The 18,211-nt window shown below is 51.9% G+C and overlaps 1 protein-coding gene across 5 annotated transcripts in view; it reads left to right on the plus strand.

Moving 5' to 3' along the window:
• The window catches only part of hdlbpb (high density lipoprotein binding protein b), a 180,824-nt gene that overhangs the window by 124,872 nt on the left and 37,741 nt on the right, over positions 1–18,211 (plus strand). The gene's annotated exons all lie outside the window — the stretch shown is intronic.

Consider the following 18,211-nt stretch of genomic DNA (forward strand, 5'->3'; position numbering starts at 1 on the left):
GAGTATTTATACTCTCCCTGGACAGCGCCACCCGTAGGCCGCTCAGTATTATTTCATAAGTCTTTCTTTCATGAATGACTGATTCATGTCACACTTCAGCCAGTCCCACTCCCCCGCCCTTTCCCCGTCGCCCTGCAGATTTCTTTCCTTCAGGTACTTATCCAATTCCCTTTTGAAAGCCACGATTGAATCTGCCTCCACCACCCTCTCAGGAAGTGAATTCCAGATCCTAACCACTCGCAGCATAAAAAAGTTTTTCCTCATGTCGCCTTTGGTTCTTTTGCCAATCACCTTAAATCTGTGTCCTCTTGTTATTGACTCTTGCACCAATGGGAACAGTTTCTCTCTATCTACTCTGTCTAGACTCCTCATGATTTTGAACACCTCTATCAAATCTCCTCTCAACCTTCTCTTCTCCAAGGAGAACAACTCCAGCTTCTCCAGTCTCTCCACGTAACTGAAGTCCCTCATCCCATGTAGCCATCTGAACAGGCAGACAGAACCTCGGTTTAACATCCAGAAGACGGCACCTCCGATAGTGCAGCACTCCCTCAGTACTGTACTGGGAGAGTCAGCCTGGAGTGTACGAGTCTTTGGAGTGGGGCTTGAACCCACGACCTTCTGACCCACAGGTGAGAGTGCTACTGACTGAGCCACGTTGGCTTGACAGCAACACGTCCATGAGGGAGACTGTACTGAAATGTAGCAGTTAGTTGGATAGTCAATTCAATTCAATTCAATTCAATTTTATTTGCCATATGTAACTAGTACAATGGAATGCTTACTCCCCGATCACTCCCACAATAAGCTGTGGGAGCTCACAGAGACACGTCGCTATTCTCCAGCGCCATGTTCAGAAAAAGTCAATTCAATGGCATCTAATGGTAGTGGGAACGCGATGTCCCTCAGCTGCTCCGTCACCGCGGCCTCCTCCTCACTGTTGCCGGCTCCACGATGCGGTGGCCTGCTTCTCCCGCTCATGGTCCGGCCTCTGGCCACCACGCCCGGCTCTCCCTCCTCCCAGTCGGACTGCGAGCTTCCCGCCAAGGAGCTGCCGGCCGACGTGCTGTAGCGGGTTGTCGTAGCTGCTGCTGCTGTGCTGCCTCCGCCCGACTCGCCGAACACATCGTCGGAGATGTATAAGCTCCGGTCGCCCCGGCCTCCTCCTCACTGTCGCCGGCTCCACGGTCCGACGGCCCGGTGAAGTGCGGGATTGACTATCTCACGGGATTTCCATTTCTCTTTTTAATCCCATTGGCTCTCCTCCTTCTCCTGAAGGCACTAATTCCTGCTGTGGCTCCTCAGCCGGTCAACGCCCTCTCCCAAGTGACCATTCTTCAGGTCGGCAGGCCATTGACTGGGGAGGTGTCACAAATAACCCTAATGCTGTCAGAGGTCAAAGTCCAGGCAGACACTTCCAGCGGGGGTCACCAGATCAGGAGTGGAAAACCCTACTTGATTTTGTTTTTGGTTGGCCACCCTAATCCAAGGGTGCTGAGGATAATTGAGGCACCCCAACTGCTGCCCCCCCGCCCCCCCCCTTGCCGGCTGAGCTGAACTGACTCAGCACTGACTGGGGATTGACACTCGCGGCTGTCCTGCTCTGAACCACACTCAGCGTTACATTTATAGGTCTCCCCACCTCCATGAACCATCTCATGCCGAACGAACATTGGGCAATCTGCCCTCCTGCCTTCCGCCAGTGCTGTCAGGAGGACCATGCAGGTTGGCCAAGTATGACTCACCCTGTGAGTTTTCTTTTCAACCCCGCCCCCGCCGCCCCGACAGATCCAGACATGGTGTGGGGTTAACAGTTAAACCTGTGTCACTACTGTGTGATATGGGGACTACGACAATGACTTGCATTTATATAGCGCCTTTAACTGTTTCTTTATCACCTCTGGACTTGACTATTCCAGCCGGCCTCCCTAGTTCCACCCTCCATAAACTTGAGGTCATCCAAAACTCTGCTGCCCGTGTCCTAACTCGCACCAAGTCCCGTTCACTCATCACCCCTGTGCTCGCTGACCTACATTGGTTCCCAGTTAAGCATCGCCTTTATTTTAAAATTATCATCCTCGTTTTCAAACCCCTCCATGGCCTCGCCCCTCCCTATCTCTGTAGCCTCCTCCAGCCGTATAATCCCCCTAGACCTCTGTGCTGTGCCTATAATGGCCTTTTGAACATTCCCGATTTTTCATCGCACCACCATTGATGGCCGTGCCTTCTGTTGCCTGGGCCCTAAGCTCTGGAATTCCCTGCCTAAACCTCTCCATCTCGCTACCTCTCTTTCCTCCTTTAAGATGCTCCTTAAAACCTACCTCTTCGACCAAGCTTTTGGTCACCTGCGCTAACATCTCTTCAGATGGCTCGGTGTCAAATGTTTTTTTTGGATAACACCCCTGTGAAGCGCCTTGGTATGTTTTAATTACGTTAAATACGCTATATAAATGTAAGTTGTTAACGTAGCAAAACGTCTCCAGATGTTTCGCAGAAGTGTACTCAGACAAATATCGACACCGAGTCACAGAAGGCGACATTAGGACAGGTGACCAAACGCTTGGTCCAAGAGGTCGGTTTTAAGGAGAGTCTTAAAGGAGGAGAGAGAGGTGGAGGGGTTTAGGGGAGGGAATTCCAGAGCTTCGGGCCTAGGCAGCTGAAGGCACGGCCGCCAATGGTGGGGAGATTAAAATCGGGGATTGGCAAGGGGCCAGAGTTGAGGAGCACTGTAGGGTTGCAGGACTGGAGGAGGTTACAGAGATTGGGAGGGGTCGAGTCCACGGAGGGATTCGAACACTAGTTGGTGGACCCGGAGCCAGTGTGGACCATCGAGCACAGGGGTGATGGGTGAACGGGACTCTCAGTTTATTGCGAGGGGAATGGATACAAAAGTAAGGAGGTTATGCTTCAGTTATACAGGGCATTGGGGAGACCACATCTGGAGTACTGTGTACAGTATTGGTCTCCTTATTTAAGGAAGGATGTAAATGCATTGGAAGCAGTTCAGAGAAGGTTTACTAGACTAATACCTGGAATGGGCGGGTTGTCTTATGAGGAAAGGTTGGACAGGCTAGGCTTGTATCCGCTGGAGTTTAGAAGAGTAAGAGGTGACTTGATTGAAACATAGAAGATCCTGAGGGGTCTGGACCGGGTGGATGTGGAGAGGATGTTTCCTCTTGTGGGAGAATCTAGAACTAGGGGTCACTGTTTAAAAATAAGGGGTCGCCCATTTAAGACAGAGATGAGGAGAATTTTTTTCTCACAGAGGGTCGTGAGTCTTTGGAACTCTCTCCCTCAGAGGGCGGTGGAAGCAGAGTCTTTGAATATTTTTAAGGCAGAGGTAGATAGATTCTTGATAAGCAAGGGGGTGAAAGGTTATCGGGGGTAGGCGGGAATGTGGAGTAATCGGATCAGCCATGATCTTATTGGATGGCGGAGCAGGCTCGTGTGGCCTACTCCTGCTCCTAACTCGTATGTTCGTCTGAAATACAGGGAGACTTTCTGTTGCGTTTGTAAAGTTAAAGGAAATTCTTTTATTAAAATATCATTGGTTTATGACACTTCAAATAGTTTTCTTCAACTTTGCACCTCAGTATACCCAGCACATTTGACAATTGGAATTGGAGTAAATCAAAAATGAAAATTAAAACATTCTATTTACATTGCTTGATCTTCAGGTAGGCGGCCTGGAGATTTAAAAGGACAATCTCCTTCAGATTTTTAAACATTTTAAGTTCTTTTTCTGTTATGATCAAGGTGAGGGATGTCAGTGCCAGGGAATGGAACTCTCTTCCATTTCAGGCACCTAGTGTCAACATCAAACACTCCCAGGGCGTGTACAGCACGGGTTAGATACAGAGTAAAGCTCCCTCTACACTGTCCCATCAAACACTCCCAGGGCATGTACAGCACGGGTTAGATACAGAGTAAAGCTCCCTCTACACTGTCCCATCAAACACTCCCAGGGCATGTACAGCACGGGTTAAATACAGAGTAAAGCTCCCTCTACACTGTCCCATCAAACACTCCCAGGGCATGTACAGCACGGGTTAGATACAGAGTAAAGCTCCCTCTACACTGTCCCATCAAACACTCCCAGGGCATGTACAGCACGGGTTAGATACAGAGTAAAGCTCCCTCTACACTGACCCATCAAACACTCCCAGGGCAGGTACAGCACGGGTTAGATACAGAGTAAAGCTCCCTCTACACTGTCCCATCAAACACTCCCAGGGCAGGTACAGCACGGGTTAGATACAGAGTAAAGCTCCCTCTACATTGTCCCATCAAACACTCCCAGGGCAGGTACAGCACAGGTTAGATACAGAGTAAAGCTCCCTCTACACTGTCCCATTAAACACTCCCGGGGCAGGTACAGCACGGGTTAGATACAGAGTAAAGCTCCCTCCACACTGTCCCATCAAACACTCCCAGGGCAGGAACAACACAGGTTAGATACAGAATAAAGCTCCCTCTACACTGTCCCATCAAACACTCCCAGGGCAGGTACAGCACGGGTTAGATACAGAATAAAGCTCCCTCTACACTGACCAATCAAACACTCCCAGGGCAGGTACAGCACGGGTTAGATACAGAATAAAGCTCCCTCTACACTGACCCATCAAACACTCCCAGGGCAGGTACAGCACGGGTTAGATACAGAATAAAGCTCCCTCTACACTGACCAATCAAACACGCCCAGGGCAGGTACAGCACAGGTTAGATACAGAGTAAAGCTCAATCTACACCGACCCAGCAAACACTCCCAGGCCAGGTACAGCACGGGTTAGATACAGAGTAAAGCTCCCTCTACACTGTCCCATCAAATACTCCCAGGGCAGGTACAGCACGGGTTAGATACAGAGTAAAGCTCCCTCTACACTGTCCCATCAAACACTCCCAGGGCAGGTACAGCACAGGTTAGATACAGAGTAAAGCTCTCTCTACACTGTCCCATCAAACACTCCCAGGGCAGGTACAGCACGGGTTAGATACACAGTGAAATTCCCTCTACACTCTCCCATCAATCACTCCCAGGTCAGGTACAGCACGGGTTAGATACAGGGTAAAGCTCCCTCTACACGGTTCGAACAAACACTCCCAGGGCAGGTACAGCACGGGTTAGATACAGAGTAAATCTACCTCAACACTGTCCCATCAAACACTCCCGGGGCAGGTACAGTGGGGGTTAGATACAGAGTAAAGCTGCCTCTACACTGTCCCATCAAACACTCCCAGGGCAGGTACAGCACGGGTTAGATACAGAGTAAAGCTGCCTCTACACTGTCCCATCAAACACTCCCAGGGCAGGTACAGCACGGGTTCGATACAGAGTAAAGCTCCCTCTACACTGCCCCATCAAACACTCCCAGGGCAGGTACAGCATGGGTTAGATACAGAGTAAAGCTCCCTCTACACTGTCCCATCAAACACTCCCAGGGCAGGTACAGCACGGGTTAGATACAGAGTAAAGCTCCCTCTACACTGTCCCATCAAACACTCCCGGGGCAGGTACAGCACGGGTTCGATACAGTGTAAAGCTCCCTCTACATTGCCCCATCAAACACTCCCGGAGCAGGTACAGCACGGGTTCGATACAGAGTAAAGCTCCCTCTACACTGTCCCATCAAACACTCCCGGGGCAGGTACAGCACGGGTTCGATACAGAGTAAAGCTCCCTCTACACTGTCACATCAAACACTCCCAGGGCAGGTACAGCACGGGTTAGATACAGAGTAAAGCTCCCTCTACACTGTCCCATCAAACACTCCCGGGGCAGGTACAGCACGGGTTAGATACAGAGTAAAGCTCCCTCTACACTGTCCCATCAAACACTCCCAGGGCAGGTACAGCACGGGTTAGATACAGAGTAAAGCTCCCTCTACACTGTCCCATCAAACACTCCCGGGGCAGGTACAGCACGGGTTAGATACAGAGTAAAGCTCCCTCTACACTGTCCCATCAAACACTCCCAGGGCAGGGACAGCACGGGTTAGATACAGAGTAAAGCTCCCTCTACACTGTCCCATCAAACACTCCCGGGGCAGGTACAGCACGGGTTCGATACAGAGTAAAGCTCCCTCTACACTGTCCCCATCAAACACTCCCAGGGCAGGTACAGCACGGGTTAGATACAGAGTAAAGCTCCCTCTACACTGTCCCCATCAAACACTCCCAGGGCAGGTACAGCACGGGTTAGATACAGAGTAAAGCTCCCTCTACACTGTCCCATCAAACACTCCCAGGGCAGGTACAGCACGGGTTAGATACAGAGTAAAGCTCCCTCTACACTGTCCCATCAAACACTCCCAGGGCAGGTACAGCATGGGTTAGATTCAGTGTAAAGCTCCCTCTACACTGTCCCATCAAACACTCCCAGGGCAGGTACAGCACGGGTTAGATACAGTGTAAAGCTCCCTCTACACTGTCCCATCAAACACTCCCGGGGCAGGTACAGCACGGGTTCGATACAGTGTAAAGCTCCCTCTACACTGTCCCATCAAACACTCCCAGGGCAGGTACAGCACGAGTTAGATACAGTGTAAAGCTCCCTCTACACTGTCCCATCAAACACTCCCGGGGCAGGTACAGCACGGGTTAGATACAGAGTAAAGCTCCCTCTACACTGTCCCATCAAACACTCCCAGGGCAGGTACAGCACGAGTTAGAAACAGTGTAAAGCTCCCTCTACACTGACCCATCAAACACTCCCAGGGCAGGTACAGCACAGGTTAGATACAGAGTAAAGCTCCCTCTACACTGTCCCATCAAACACTCCCAGGGCAGGTACAGCACGGGTTAGATACAGAGTAAAGCTCCCTCTACACTGTCCCCATCAAACACTCCCAGGGCAGGTACAGCACAAGTTAGATACAGTGTAAAGCTCCCTCTACACTGTCCCATCAAACACTCCCAGGGCAGGAACAACACAGGTTAGATACAGAATAAAGCTCCCTCTACACTGTCCCATCAAACACTCCCAGGGCAGGTACAGCACGTGTTAGATACAGAATAAAGCTCCCTCTACACTGACCAATCAAACACTCCCAGGGCAGGTACAGCACGGGTTAGATACAGAATAAAGCTCCCTCTACACTGACCCATCAAACACTCCCAGGGCAGGTACAGCATGGGTTAGATACAGAGTAAAGCTCCCTCTACACTGTCCCATCAAACACTCCCAGGGCAGGTACAGCACGGGTTAGATACAGAGTAAAGCTCCCTCTACACTACCCCATCAAACACTCCTAGGGCAGGTACAGCACGGGTTAGATACAGAGTAAAGATCCCTCTACACTGCCCCATCATTCACTCCCTGGGTAGGTACAGCACGGGGTAGATACAGAGTAAAGCTCCCTCTACACTGTCCCATCAAACACTCCCAGGGCAGGTACAGCACGGGTTAGATACAGTGTAAAGCTCCCTCTACACTGACCCATCAAACACTCCCAGGGCAGGTACAGCACGGGTTAGATACAGAGTAAAGCTCCCTCTACACTGTCCCATCAAACACTCCCAGGGCAGGTACAGCACGGGTTAGATACAGAGTAAAGCTCCCTCTACACTGTCCCCATCAAACACTCCCAGGGCAGGTACAGCACGGGTTAGATACAGAGTAAAGCTCCCTCTACACTGTCCCATCAAACACTCCCAGGGCAGGTACAGCACGGGTTAGATACAGAGTAAAGCTCCCTCTACACTGTCCCCATCAAACACTCCCGGGGCAGGTACAGCACGGGTTCGATACAGTGTAAAGCTCCCTCTACACTGTCCCATCAAACACTCCCAGGGCAGGTACAGCACGGGTTAGATACAGAGTAAAGCTCCCTCTACACTGTCCCATCAAACACTCCCAGGGCAGGTACAGCACGGGTTAGATACAGAGTAAAGCTCCCTCTACACTGTCCCCATCAAACACTCCCGGGGCAGGTACAGCACGGGTTCGATACAGTGTAAAGCTCCCTCTACACTGTCCCATCAAACACTCCCAGGGCAGGTACAGCACGGGTTAGATACAGAGTAAAGCTCCCTCTACACTGTCCCCATCAAACACTCCCAGGGCAGGTACAGCACGGGTTAGATACAGAGTAAAGCTCCCTCTACACTGTCCCCATCAAACACTCCCAGGGCAGGTACAGCACGGGTTAGATACAGAGTAAAGCTCCCTCTACACTGTCCCATCAAACACTCCCAGGGCAGGTACAGCACGGGTTAGATACAGAGTAAAGCTCCCTCTACACTGTCCCATCAAACACTCCCAGGGCAGGTACAGCACGGGTTAGATACAGAGTAAAGCTCCCTCTACACTGTCCCATCAAACACTCCCAGGGCAGGTACAGCATGGGTTAGATACAGAGTAAAGCTCCCTCTACACTGTCCCATCAAACACTCCCAGGGCAGGTGCAACACGGGTTCGATACAGAGTAAAGCTCCCTCTACACTGTCCCATCAAACACTCCCGGGGCAGGTACAGCACGGGTTAGATACAGAATAAAGCTCCCTCTACACTGTCCCATCAAACACTCCCAGGGCAGGTACAGCACGGGTTAGATACAGAGTAAAGCTCCCTCTACACTGTCCCATCAAACACTCCCAGGGCAGGTACAGCACGGGTTAGATACAGAGTAAAGCTCCCTCTACACTGTCCCATCAAACACTCCCAGGGCAGGTACAGCACGGGTTAGATACAGAGTAAAGCTCCCTCTACACTGTCCCCATCAAACACTCCCAGGGCAGGTACAGCACGGGTTAGATACAGAGTAAAGCTCCCTCTACACTGTCCCATCAAACACTCCCAGGGCAGGTACAGCACGGGTAAGATACAGAGTAAAGCTCCCTCTACACTGTCCCATCAAACACTCCCAGGGCAGGTACAGCACGGGTCAGATACAGAGTAAAGCTCCCTCTACACTGTCCCATCAAACACTCCCAGGGCAGGTACAGCACGGGTTAGATACAGAGTAAAGCTCCCTCTACACTGTCCCATCAAACACTCCCAGGGCAGGTACAGCACGGGTTAGATACAGAGTAAAGCTCCCTCTACACTGTCCCATCAAACACTCCCAGGGCAGGTACAGCACGGGTTAGATACAGAGTAAAGCTCCCTCTACACTGTCCCATCAAACACTCCCAGGGCAGGTACAGCACGGGTTAGATACAGAGTAAAGCTCCCTCTACACTGTCCCCATCAAACACTCCCAGGGCAGGTACAGCACTGGTTAGATACAGAGTAAAGCTCCCTCTACACTGTCCCATCAAACACTCCCAGGGCAGGTACAGCACGGGTCAGATACAGAGTAAAGCTCCCTCTACACTGTCCCATCAAACACTCGCAGGGCAGGTACAGCACGGGTCAGATACAGAGTAAAGCTCCCTCTACACTGTCCCATCAAACACTCCCAGGGCAGGTACAGCACGGGTTAGATACAGAGTAAAGCTCCCTCTACACTGTCCCATCAAACACTCCCAGGGCAGGTACAGCACGGGTTAGATACAGAGTAAAGCTCCCTCTACACTGTCCCCATCAAACACTCCCAGGGCAGGTACAGCACTGGTTAGATACAGAGTAAAGCTCCCTCTACACTGTCCCATCAAACACTCCCAGGGCAGGTACAGCACGGGTCAGATACAGAGTAAAGCTCCCTCTACACTGTCCCATCAAACACTCCCAGGGCAGGTACAGCACGGGTTAGATACAGAGTAAAGCTCCCTCTACACTGTCCCATCAAACACTCCCAGGGCAGGTACAGCACGGGTTAGATACAGAGTAAAGCTCCCTCTACACTGTCCCCATCAAACACTCCCAGGGCAGGTACAGCACTGGTTAGATACAGAGTAAAGCTCCCTCTACACTGTCCCATCAAACACTCCCAGGGCAGGTACAGCACGGGTTAGATACAGAGTAAAGCTTCCTCTACACTGTCCCATCAAACACTCCCAGGGCAGGTACAGCACGGGTTAGATACAGAGTAAAGCTCCCTCTACACTGTCCCATCAAACACTCCCAGTGCACGTACAGCACGGGTCAGATACAGAGTAAAGCTCCCTCTACACTGTCCCATCAAACACTCCCAGGGAAGGTACAGCACGGGTTAGATACAGAGTAAAGCTCCCTCTACACTGTCTCATCAAACACTCCCAGGGCAGGTACAGCACGGGTTAGATACAGAGTAAAGCTCCCTCTACACTGTCCCATCAAACACTCCCAGGGCAGGTACAGCACGGGTCAGATACAGAGTAAAGCTCCCTCTACACTGTCCCATCAAACACTCCCAGGGCAGGTACAGCACGGGTCAGATACAGAGTAAAGCTCCCTCTACACTGTCCCATCAAACACTCCCAGGGCAGGTACAGCACGGGTTAGATACAGAGTAAAGCTCCCTCTACACTGTCCCATCAAACACTCCCAGGGCAGGTACAGCACGGGTTAGATACAGAGTAAAGCTCCCTCTACACTGTCCCCATCAAACACTCCCAGGGCAGGTACAGCACTGGTTAGATACAGAGTAAAGCTCCCTCTACACTGTCCCATCAAACACTCCCAGGGCAGGTACAGCACGGGTCAGATACAGAGTAAAGCTCCCTCTACACTGTCCCATCAAACACTCCCAGGGCAGGTACAGCACGGGTCAGATACAGAGTAAAGCTCCCTCTACACTGCCCCATCAAACACTCCCAGTGCACGTACAGCACGGGTCAGATACAGAGTAAAGCTCCCTCTACACTGTCCCATCAAACACTCCCAGGGCAGGTACAGCACGGGTCAGATACAGAGTAAAGCTCCCTCTACACTGTCCCATCAAACACTCCCAGGGCAGGTACAGCACGGGTTAGATACAGAGTAAAGCTCCCTCTACACTGTCCCATCAAACACTCCCAGGGCAGGTACAGCACGGGTTAGATACAGAGTAAAGCTCCCTCTACACTGTCCCCATCAAACACTCCCAGGGCAGGTACAGCACTGGTTAGATACAGAGTAAAGCTCCCTCTACACTGTCCCATCAAACACTCCCAGGGCAGGTACAGCACGGGTCAGATACAGAGTAAAGCTTCCTCTACACTGTCCCATCAAACACTCCCAGGGCAGCTACAGCACGGGTTAGATACAGAGTAAAGCTCCCTCTACACTGTCCCATCAAACACTCCCAGTGCACGTACAGCACGGGTCAGATACAGAGTAAAGCTCCCTCTACACTGTCCCATCAAACACTCCCAGGGAAGGTACAGCACGGGTTAGATACAGAGTAAAGCTCCCTCTACACTGTCTCATCAAACACTCCCAGGGCAGGTACAGCACGGGTTAGATACAGAGTAAAGCTCCCTCTACACTGCCCCATCAAACACTCCCGGGGCAGGTACAGCACGGGGTTAGATACAGAGTAAAGCTCCCTCTACACTGTCCCATCAAACACTCCCAGGGCAGGTACAGCACAGGTTAGATACAGAGTAAAGCTCCCTCTACACTGCCCCATCAAACACTCCCAGGGCAGGTACAGCACGGGTTAGATACAGAGTAAAGCTCTCTCTACACTGTCCCATCAAACACTCCCAGGGCAGGTACAGCACGGGTTAGATACAGAGTAAAGCTCTCTCTACACTGTCCCATCAAACACTCCCAGGGCAGGTACAGCACGGGTTAGATACAGAGTAAAGCTCCCTCTACACTGCCCCATCAAACACTCCCGGGGCAGGTACAGCACGGGTTAGATACAGAGTAAAGCTCCCTCTACACTGTCCCATCAAACATTCCCAGAGCAGGTACAGCACGGGTTCGATACAGAGTAAAGCTCCCTCTACACTGCCCCATCAAACACTCCCGGGGCAGGTACAGCACGGGTTAGATACAGAGTAAAGCTCAATCTACACTGTCCCATCAAACACTCCCAGGGCAGGTACAGCACGGGTTCGATACAGAGTAAAGCTCCCTCTACACTGTCCCATCAAACACTCCCAGGGCAGGTACAGCACGGGTTAGATACAGAGTAAAGCTCAATCTACACTGTCCCATCAAACACTCCCAGGGCAGGTACAGCACGGGTTAGATACAGAGTAAAGCTCCCTCTACCCTGTCCCATCAAACACTCCCAGGACAGGTACAGCACGGGTTAGATACAGAGTAAAGCTCCCTCTACCATGTCCCATCAAACACTCCCAGGGCAGGTACAGCACGGGTTAGATACAGAGTAAAGCTCCCTCTACCCTGTCCCATCAAACACTCCCAGGACAGGTACAGCACGGGTTAGATACAGAGTAAAGCTCCCTCTACACTGTCCCATCAAACACTCCCAGGGCAGGTACAGCACGGGTTAGATACAGAGTAAAGCTCCCTCTACACTGTCCCATCAAACACTCCCAGGGCAGGTACAGCACGGGTTAGATACAGAGTAAAGCTCCCTCTACACTGTCCCATCAAACACTCCCAGGGCAGGTACAGCACGGGTTAGATACAGAGTAAAGCTCCCTCTACACTGTCCCATCAAACACTCCCAGGGCAGGTACAGCACGGGTTAGATACAGAGTAAAGCTCCCTCTACACTGCCCCATCAAACACTCCCGGGGCAGGTACAGCAGGGGTTAGATACAGAGTAAAGCTCCCTCTACACTGTCCCATCAAACACTCCCAGGGCAGGTACAGCATGGGTTAGATACAGAGTAAAGCTTCCTCTACACTGTCCCATCAAACACTCCCAGGGCAGGTACAGCACGGGTTAGACACAGAGTAAAGCTCCCTCTACACTGTCCCATCAAACACTCCCAGGGCAGGTACAGCACGGGTTAGACACAGAGTAAAGCTCCCTCTACACTGTCCCATCAAACACTCCCAGTACAGGTACAGCACAGGTTAGATACAGAGTAAAGCTCCCTCTACACTGTCCCATCAAACACTCCCGGGGCAGGTACAGCACGGGTTCGATACAGAGTAAAGCTCCCTCTACACTGTCCCATCAAACACTCCCAGGGCAGGTACAGCACGGGTTAGATTCAGAGTAAAGCTCCCTCTACACTGTCCCATCAAACACTCCCAGGGCAGGTACAGCACGGGTTAGACACAGAGTAAAGCTCCCTCTACACTGTCCCATCAAACACTCCCAGGACAGGTACAGCACAGGTTAGATACAGAGTAAAGCTCCCTCTACACTGTCCCATCAAACACTCCCGGGGCAGGTACAGCACGGGTTCGATACAGAGTAAAGCTCCCTCTACACTGTCCCATCAAACACTCCCAGGGCAGGTACAGCACGGGTTAGATTCAGAGTAAAGCTCCCTCTACACTGTCCCATCAAACACTCCCAGGGCAGGTACAGCACGGGTTAGATACAGTGTAAAGCTCCCTCTACACTGTCCCATCAAACACTCCCAGGGCAGGTACAGCACGGGTTAGATACAGAGTAAAGCTCCCTCTACACTGTCCCATCAAACACTCCCAGGGCAGGTACAGCACGGGTTAGACACAGAGTAAAGCTCCCTCTACACTGTCCCATCAAACACTCCCAGGGCAGGTACAGCACGGGTTAGAGACAGAGTAAAGCTCCCTCTACACTGTCCCGTCAAACACTCCCAGGGCAGGTACAGCACGGGTTAGATACAGAGTAAAGCTCCCTCTACACTGTCCCATCAAACACTCCCAGGGCAGGTACAGCATGGGTTAGATACAGAGTAAAGCTCCCTCTACACTGTCCCATCAAACACTCCCTGGGCAGGTACAGCACGGGTTCGATACAGAGTAAAGCTCCCTCTACACTGTCCCATCAAACACTCCCAGGGCAGGTACAGCACGGGTTAGATACAGAGTAAAGCTCCCTCTACACTGCCCCACCAAACACTCCCAGGGCAGGTACAGCACGTGTTAGATACAGAGTAAAGCTCCCTCTACACTGTCCCATCAAACACTCCCAGGGCAGGTACAGCACGGGTTAGATACAGAGTAAAGCTCCCTCTACACTGTCCCATCAAACACTCCCTGGGCAGGTACAGCACGGGTTCGATACAGAGTAAAGCTCCCTCTACACTGTCCCATCAAACACTCCCAGGGCAGGTACAGCACGGGTTAGATACAGAGTAAAGCTCCCTCTACACTGCCCCACCAAACACTCCCAGGGCAGGTACAGCACGGGTTAGATACAGAGTAAAGCTCCCTCGACACTGTCCCATCAAACACTCCCAGGGCAGGTACAGCACGGGTTAGATACAGAGTAAAGCTCCCTCTACACTGCCCCACCAAACACTCCCAGGGCAGGTACAGCACGGGTTAGATACAGAGTGAAGCTCCCTCTACACTGCCCCACCAAACACTCCCAGGGCAGGTACAGCACGGGTTAGATACAGAGTGAAGCTCCCTCTACACTGTCCCATCAAACACTCCCAGGGCAGGTACAGCACAGGTTAGATACAGAGTAAAGCTCCCTCTACACTGTCCCATCAAACACTCCCAGGGCAGGTACAGCACGGGTTAGATACAGAGTAAAGCTCCCTCTACACTGTCCCATCAAACACTCCCAGGGCAGGTACAGCACAGGTTAGATACAGAGTAAAGCTCCCTCTACACTGTCCCATCAAACACTCCCAGGGCAGGTACAGCACAGGTTAGATACAGAGTAAAGCTCCCTCTACACTGTCCCATCAAACACTCCCAGGGCAGGTACAGCACAGGTTAGATACAGAGTAAAGCTCCCTCTACACTGTCCCATCAAACACTCCCAGGGCAGGTACAGCACGGGTTAGATACAGAGTAAAGCTCCCTCTACACTGCCCCACCAAACACTCCCAGGGCAGGTACAGCACGGGTTAGATACAGAGTAAAGCTCCCTCGACACTGTCCCATCAAACACTCCCAGGGCAGGTACAGCACGGGTTAGATACAGAGTAATGCTCCGTCTACACTGTCCCATCAAACACTCCCAGGGCAGGTACAGCACGGGTTAGATACAGAGTAAAGCTCCCTCTACACTGTCCCATCAAACACTCCCAGGGCAGGTACAGCACGGGTTAGATACAGAGTGAAGCTCCCTCTACACTGTCCCATCAAACACTCTCAGGGCAGGTACAGCACGGGTTAGATACAGAGTGAAGCTCCCTCTACACTGTCCCATCAAACACTCCCAGGGCAGGTACAGCATGAGTTAGATACAGAGTAAAGCTCCCTCTACACTGTCCCATCAAACACTCCCAGGGCAGGTACAGCACGGGTTAGATACAGAGTAAAGCCCCCTCTACACTGTCCCATCAAACACTCCCAGGGCAGGTACAGCACGGGTTAGATACAGAGTAAAGCTCCCTCTACACTGTCCCATCAAACACTCCCAGGGCAGGTACAGCACGGGTTAGATACAGAGTAAAGCTCCCTCTGCACTGTCCCATCAAACACTCCCAGGGCAGGTACAGCACGGGTTAGATACAGAGTAAAGCTCACTCTACACTGTCCCATCAAACACTCCCAGGGCAGGTACAGCACGGGTTAGGTACAGAGTAAAGCTCCCTCTACACTGTCCCATCAAACACTCCCAGGGCAGGTACAGCACGGGTTAGATACAGAGTAAAGCCCCCTCTACACTGTCCCATCAAACACTCCCAGGGCAGGTACAGCACGGGTTAGATGCAGAGTAAAGCTCCCTCTACACTGTCCCATCAAACACTCCCAGGGCAGGTACAGCACGGGTTAGATACAGAGTAAAGCTCCCTCTACACTGTCCCATCAAACACTCCCAGGGCAGGTACAGCATGGGTTAGATACAGAGTAAAGCTCCCTCTACACTGTCCCATCAAACACTCCCTGGGCAGGTACAGCACGGGTTCGATACAGAGTAAAGCTCCCTCTACACTGTCCCATCAAACACTCCCAGGGCAGGTACAGCACGGGTTAGATACAGAGTAAAGCTCCCTCTACACTGCCCCATCAAACACTCCCAGGGCAGGTACAGCACGGGTTCGATACAGAGTAAAGCTCCCTCTACACTGCCCCACCAAACACTCCCAGGGCAGGTACAGCACGGGGTTAGATACAGAGTAAAGCTCCCTCTACACTGTCCCATCAAACACTCCCTGGGCAGGTACAGCACGGGTTCGATACAGAGTAAAGCTCCCTCTACACTGTCCCATCAAACACTCCCAGGGCAGGTACAGCACGGGTTAGATACAGAGTAAAGCTCCCTCTACACTGCCCCATCAAACACTCCCAGGGCAGGTACAGCACGGGTTCGATACAGAGTAAAGCTCCCTCTACACTGTCCCATCAAACACTCCCAGGGCAGGTACAGCACGGGTTAGATACAGAGTAAAGCTCCCTCTACACTGTCCCATCAAACACTCCCAGGGCAGGTACAGCACGGGTTAGATACAGAGTAAAGCTCCCTCTACACTGTCCCATCAAACACTCCCAGGGCAGGTACAGCACGGGTTAGATACAGAGTAAAGCTCCCTCTACACTGCCCCATCAAACACTCCCGGGGCAGGTACAGCAGGGGTTAGATACAGAGTAAAGCTCCCTCTACACTGTCCCATCAAACACTCCCAGGGCAGGTACAGCATGGGTTAGATACAGAGTAAAGCTTCCTCTACACTGTCCCATCAAACACTCCCAGGGCAGGTACAGCACGGGTTAGACACAGAGTAAAGCTCCCTCTACACTGTCCCATCAAACACTCCCAGGGCAGGTACAGCACGGGTTAGACACAGAGTAAAGCTCCCTCTACACTGTCCCATCAAACACTCCCAGGACAGGTACAGCACAGGTTAGATACAGAGTAAAGCTCCCTCTACACTGTCCCATCAAACACTCCCGGGGCAGGTACAGCACGGGTTCGATACAGAGTAAAGCTCCCTCTACACTGTCCCATCAAACACTCCCGGGGCAGGTACAGCACGGGTTCGATACAGAGTAAAGCTCCCTCTACACTGTCCCATCAAACACTCCCAGGGCAGGTACAGCACGGGTTAGATTCAGAGTAAAGCTCCCTCTACACTGTCCCATCAAACACTCCCAGGGCAGGTACAGCACGGGTTAGATACAGTGTAAAGCTCCCTCTACACTGTCCCATCAAACACTCCCAGGGCAGGTACAGCACGGGTTAGATACAGAGTAAAGCTCCCTCTACACTGTCCCATCAAACACTCCCAGGGCAGGTACAGCACGGGTTAGACACAGAGTAAAGCTCCCTCTACACTGTCCCGTCAAACACTCACAGGGCAGGTACAGCACGGGTTAGAGACAGAGTAAAGCTCCCTCTACACTGTCCCGTCAAACACTCCCAGGGCAGGTACAGCACGGGTTAGATACAGAGTAAAGCTCCCTCTACACTGTCCCATCAAACACTCCCAGGGCAGGTACAGCATGGGTTAGATACAGAGTAAAGCTCCCTCTACACTGTCCCATCAAACACTCCCTGGGCAGGTACAGCACGGGTTCGATACAGAGTAAAGCTCCCTCTACACTGTCCCATCAAACACTCCCAGGGCAGGTACAGCACGGGTTAGATACAGAGTAAAGCTCCCTCTACACTGCCCCACCAAACACTCCCAGGGCAGGTACAGCACGGGTTAGATACAGAGTAAAGCTCCCTCTACACTGTCCCATCAAACACTCCCAGGGCAGGTACAGCACGGGTTAGATACAGAGTAAAGCTCCCTCTACACTGTCCCATCAAACACTCCCTGGGCAGGTACAGCACGGGTTCGATACAGAGTAAAGCTCCCTCTACACTGTCCCATCAAACACTCCCAGGGCAGGTACAGCACGGGTTAGATACAGAGTAAAGCTCCCTCTACACTGCCCCACCAAACACTCCCAGGGCAGGTACAGCACGGGTTAGATACAGAGTAAAGCTCCCTCGACACTGTCCCATCAAACACTCCCAGGGCAGGTACAGCACGGGTTAGATACAGAGTAAAGCTCCCTCTACACTGCCCCACCAAACACTCCCAGGGCAGGTACAGCACGGGTTAGATACAGAGTGAAGCTCCCTCTACACTGCCCCACCAAACACTCCCAGGGCAGGTACAGCACGGGTTAGATACAGAGTGAAGCTCCCTCTACACTGTCCCATCAAACACTCCCAGGGCAGGTACAGCACAGGTTAGATACAGAGTAAAGCTCCCTCTACACTGTCCCATCAAACACTCCCAGGGCAGGTACAGCACGGGTTAGATACAGAGTAAAGCTCCCTCTACACTGTCCCATCAAACACTCCCAGGGCAGGTACAGCACAGGTTAGATACA

This window comes from Somniosus microcephalus, unplaced genomic scaffold (assembly GCF_052327205.1).
Source record: "Somniosus microcephalus isolate GS21.2 unplaced genomic scaffold, FLI_Smic_1.0 unresolved_chr4, whole genome shotgun sequence".
NCBI classification, from domain to species: domain Eukaryota; kingdom Metazoa; phylum Chordata; class Chondrichthyes; order Squaliformes; family Somniosidae; genus Somniosus; species Somniosus microcephalus.